We start from the raw sequence: 6,000 nt of genomic DNA on the forward strand, positions 1-6,000 counted from the left end.
GGATAATAGAGACTTAGTACAAAAAAATAGCTTCTGGGAAATCAGAGAGGGAGATCTTGCTTTGTTTTGGGAGGACAAATGGCAACAGGAACCTACACTCTTAAGAGAGGACTTTCTGGACCTCAAGAAAGAAACTGATACCAAAGTGTTACTTAGGGTAAAAGATTTCTGGGATCAAACCAACAGTGAAGGTAAATGGAGAACCTGGAAGAATATAGATTACAAAGATGATAGCCCCTTGAAAGCTAAAGCTGAGGCAGTTCTGAAAATGTTGGACCAAAGGGAAATTTTAGTGACTGGAGGGCATGACCAACTTAGATGGGGCAATAATAATGAAGGTACCTTCATTCTTAAGGAGGAAAAACACATACTCCTTTAGCTGGACTCCAAAGTAACAGATAGGGTTTGGCAGAACCTATGGAGGCATCAAGGATGAATGAAGATCAAACCCTTCATGTAGCGGGTTCATCATAAGAAAATTCTGACTTGGGAAAACATTCAGAAGAGGGGTGTTCTGGGTCCTTCTAGATGCCAGCTCTGTGAAGCCCAAGAGGAAATAATGGAGCACCTTCTCAATAATTGTATTTTCACCTCTAGGTTGTGGGATAGTTTTGCCACTATTTTCCAACAGACAGATAGGGACAAAGGAAGCATAATCAACACCCTAATTTACTGGAGACGAAAATTCTTTGATTATGATTTTCTTTGTTCATCTTGAGCTTTAACGCCAAGCTTCATAATATGGAATGTCTGGAAAGAAAGGAACAATAGAATCTTCAAAAATGAAAAAAGGTCCTCCCAAAACATTTTTGAGTAGATCTTAAGACAGCTCAAGGAGACTATAGGTATTATAGTGCGAACTTCCCCAAAGAATCCACCTTCAAAAGTTGAAATGCAGATACTTCTTCGGTTGGGCATGCAGGGGCTTATACCACAGGGCTTGGATAGGATGGTTATGAAACTGGACACTAAGCGTGATTTTAAAGAGGGAGTCCATACAGGCTGATAGAATTTTTTATTTTATTTTGAGGAAAAACCTGTGAACAGATTTGAAACCAACGTTTCGGACTAAGCGTGATTACTGGCATCCTCCCCCTCAGGGTTTTTTGAATTGATGGGGCCTCTAAAGGCAACCCAGGTATTGTTGGCTTTGGAGGGGTGTTAAGCGATGAAATGGTTGCATCCTTTTTATTTTCCATTGCCATTTGGGAAGAGCCACTAACAATATGGCATAATTAATGGCCCTTGAACAATGTTTAGAATTCCTAAAGTAGGATAATCTCCAAAATATAATAGTGGAAGCTGATTCTGAGTTAATCATTAACTCAATCAAAAGAATTAGCTATGGTATGGAGACGAAAAAAGTCTCAAAAAACTGGATGCTGCTTCAGGTCTTTCAAAAGATTCAGCTTCACCTCCAGTGCTTACGTACAGTGAGTTTTATCGATGTGCGAAGGACGACAAATAAATTGGCAGACATTCTGGCCAACCAAGGGGTGCTCTGCACCAAAAGCAGGGTCGGGATGAGTTGGTAAGAGATTCCTCAGAATAGATTAAAGGTGCATTGTCAAGATCAAGCGGATGAGGACAGAATGGTGTTTCAAAACAGAGCCACAGAGACGGGGTCTAGTTGATTTGGATTCGTTATGAAGGGTTATTTCTTAAGTGAGATCATTTTTTGGATGCAAGTCACTGTTGGCGTCCTCAAGCCTGGTAAATACAGACATAGAAATCTCAGGTGGATGTTGCACGTAGACGATGTTTATCGGATGGACAGCTAAATGGATGGATTTTCACCTTCCTTTGGTTCATTCACCTGAGGAGAAGCAATGGTGCGAGGGGCCAGAGTCTAGGTTTTCTCGGTAGAATCAAAACCCTCCTCTTTCTTTCTGTGGTGGTTATACCGATTTCGGGGTGATTTTCAGTTTTTGGCATGCCCTTCAAGCTAGAAGCGGTATTTCAGAGTTGGGAGTCATTCCACTCACCAAGCAACATGTGGCCAAGGGAGGGGAGGGAATACTGCCCTCATTGCAAGGTAATTCTCGGTGCTTTTGGCTCGTGCGATATGTTCCTAAGCTGTTGGATCAAGTACGACGAATCTATGGTCAAGAATGAGCGAGCATGTTGGTTTGTCCAGGTCGTTTATCACACGGTGATTCCCCGTGCTTCTAGGAATTGTGATATTATCCTCCACCATTGGATCTGGCGAGGAGAACCGACGGTTAAGGATTAGTTTGCAGGTCCGGTTGAGGGTTAGCTTCCGTGCTGGTTTTTCTTTATGGTGGAAATCAGTGGATTTAAGGCGAACTACATGCTTGAGGGTTATTCCCCCATTCGGAACCAAAATCCTTTTAGACTGATCATTATTTCCTCATCGGGTCCGATTATAATTTTAATGTGTTTGCATGTTCTCACCCCGATTTGATCCTCGTCCGTCAGATCTCTGAGGAGGGATCAAATGGTCTCGGTTTGTGATTGTTTTTTAAGGGCATTTTTATTTTGTTTGTGGGCCCTTAGCCGGGTTTTTAAGCCTTCAACTCGGTGTCCTTGGCTTTAAGCAGATAAATTTTTCCTTGGCTTTAAGTGGATAAATTTTTCTTTGACCCACAATTCCTTTAGGACTATTGTATTTTATGTAATTTGTTTTCCAAATTAATGAAATAGAAGGTATGACTCTTGCATTAGCAAAAAAAATAATGCATATTTTGCAAGAAATATATTTCCCTCTCTTTCCCCTCCATCTAATGCTGAAAAATAATTTTAATAATTTATAGCCTCAAGATTAACAACATCTAATCCATCTATTTCGAGCCATCAAATAGGATTAGAAAACAACATCTACACTGAAATCAATGCATCTAATGAAAACAATCACATATGACTATAATTCAGCATCTACACTAAAAAAATGTATCTAGTGCAAGCAATCAAATATAATTAAAAATCAACTCCTACACTCAAATCAATTCATCAAGTGAAAAAAATCAAATAGAATTAGAAATCACCATTTACACTAAAACCAATGCATCTAGAGAAAGTGGTCAAATTGGATTATAAGTCAACATATACAACGATATTAATGCATCTAGTGCAAGAAATCAAATATAATAACATCTACACTCAAATCAATGCATCAAGTGTAAGAAAACCAATAGGATTAGAAATCATAATCTACACTGAAATTAATTCATCTAGTGCCAATAAATATTCTTTCCTTTGTGCCCCCTCAATCTATATCTATATCTCCCTCCATATCTCTTTATTTGTCTCTCTACCTCATCCCTCCAAAACACACATGTTATCTCTCTCCATATCTATCTATCTCTTCCTCCAACCCTCCATTTTTCTATCTCTCTCTTCTCCCCTCTCTTCACCTTCCATCTATTCTCTATCTCCCTGTGCCTCTCCTTTGTCTCTCTATATCACCCCAAAAAGATACACACTATTTCTCCATATCTATCTATCTCTCCCTCCCTCTTCGTATCCCTCTCCCAATCTCTTCCCCTTGTCTCCACCTCTCCTCCTTCTCTCTTCCCTCTTGCTCTCCTCTCTCCAAGTCTCTCTATCTCCCAGATCATTCCTTTTCTCTCTCTCTCCACCTTTCTCTCTTTGTATCTTTCTTCTTACATCCCTCTCTCTCCCCCTCAAACTCCATCTCTCTCTCTCTCTCTCTCCTTCTCTCTCTCATGTTGTGTCTCTCTTCCTTCCTCTCTCTCTCTCCCTTTCTCTCCCACATCTCTTTGTCTCCCCCCCTCTCTCTCTTTTCACTCTCTAACTCTGTCATTATCTCCATACCTCTCTCCTTATCTCTCCTTCTCTCCGCCCTTCCCTCCATATCTCCTTCTCTGTCTCTCTATCTCACCCCAAAACATACACACTCTCTCTCTATCTCTCCCTTGTCACTCTCTCTCTCTCTCCACTTTTCTCTCTCTATGTCTTTTTTGTTCACTCTATCTCTCCCCTTCCAGCTTGATGTCTTTGTCCCTACCTCTCTTTCTCTCCCTCTCTCCTCATCCAACTCAATCTCTTTGTCGCTAGCTCTCTTTCTCTCCCTCTCGCCTCCTCTCTCTAAAGTCGTCTATCTGGTCCTTTCTTTCTCTCCCTTTTTATCCTACCTCCCTCTCTCTCCCACCATATTTCCCTCTTTCTCACTCTCCCCCCATTCTCCAACCTCGTTAGTATCTTCCTCCCTCTATCCTCCTCTCTCTCCCCCTCATTTCCCCGTCACTCCCCTGTCTGACTTTGTGTCTTCCTCTTACTCTCTTATCCTTCTCTCCCTCTTTGACTTTCTTTCTCTCTCTCTCCATTCCTCGTTTCCCCTCTCCCTCATTTTATCTATGTCTCTCCCTTATCACGCTCTCTTTCTCTCCACCTCTATCACTCTATGTCTTTGTTCTTCCCTCCATATATATCTAGAGTTAATATATATATATATATATATATATATATATATATATATATATATATATCCATATATATATATATATATATATATATATATATATATATATATACATACATACACATACATATACATATACATATATTACAATATAAAACATAGAATATTATATTAAATTAATATTCTATTCATCCAAAGTTATTAAATTTAATAATATTAATATTATAAGATATTAATATTAATATCAATATTAGATTTAATGATATTTTTTCATGGTCTGATAAAAAATTTTATAATAAAGCTATACCAAATTAATATTTTCAAGTATTACAATTTTGATGTGGAAATATTTATGTGTTTAAAGATTTTATTATATCCATAGAATATAGTATATCCATAGAATATGGTTTTTCCTTTTAAAGATTCATTTTATAAATATTTAATTAAAAGAAATATTAAAAGATTTTGGCATCGGATTTTGATTCTTTGTGTTGTATTAACTTTTTTCCTTTGATTTAAGAAATGGTATTGGCTTTAATAAAGAGTAAAGATGCTTAAATTTTCTATCTAATTCGAAATTTTAATGCTGTAATTTTTTTTGTTAAATGTAAATTTATGATTTGTTCAAATTCACATATTAAACCTATGAGATAATTTATTATCCATTTAAATTGTAAAAATAATACATAGTTATGTTTTAATAATTAATATTAGCCCATTGATAACATAAAAAGTTATATATAATATAAAGATTCAATATATATATAATTTAAGATTCAAAGTAATGTTTTGATCAACATTAGTGAAAATTATTTTTATTATTTTTTTGAGAACTTAACATACATATTTAGACATAGGGGTCATACAACCTCTCAACTCAATAATTCCTTAATGATAAAGTTTCCCCTAAATTTCATTAGAATTGGTTTCAATCAGCCTTCCATAATGTTAAAGAAATCTACCCATATTCTAAAATTAAATAAAATAACCAGACATATCATAATTGGTTTCAATCAAATTTCCATAATGTTAAAGAAATCTACACATTTTCTAAAATTAAATGAAATAATCAAACATGGGGATGAGAGTATGATATAACAATATGATATTCGCTTTGTATATTCTGTTTCAAATACCCTGATAGAGTATGCATTCTAGCATTAGAGAATTAAACAATTTATATATATATATATATATATATATATATATATATTCAAAAAAATACTCCCAATAAAATAAATGAATTCTTAAGGATACAATGGAGACAAAACATTATATAGCTTAAAATTGTAGAGAATATATCGGATAACAGAGGAATTATCCATCAATGAGTCATATCATAGCAGACAATTTTTTGTTTGGGTTTCATTATTGAAAGTGGACTCTTTGAGAATTTGAGGGACATGTGCGTGCAAAAAAAGCTGAAGCAGCTTTATTGAAATTAGATCTCAAGAAAGCATATGACTGCATTGATTGGGGTTTCTTAAGGTGTCTCCTTACAAAAATTGGCCTCAATAACAATTGCTCTAATTGGATAATGGCCTGTGTTGAAAATGTAAACTATGTTGTTCTTATCAATGGTATCCCTTCTTCTTTCT

This window comes from Pinus tabuliformis, chromosome 7 (genome assembly GCF_031772625.1).
Source record: "Pinus tabuliformis cultivar Carrire ecotype Pingquan chromosome 7, CPIR1, whole genome shotgun sequence".
NCBI classification, from domain to species: Eukaryota; Viridiplantae; Streptophyta; class Pinopsida; order Pinales; family Pinaceae; genus Pinus; species Pinus tabuliformis.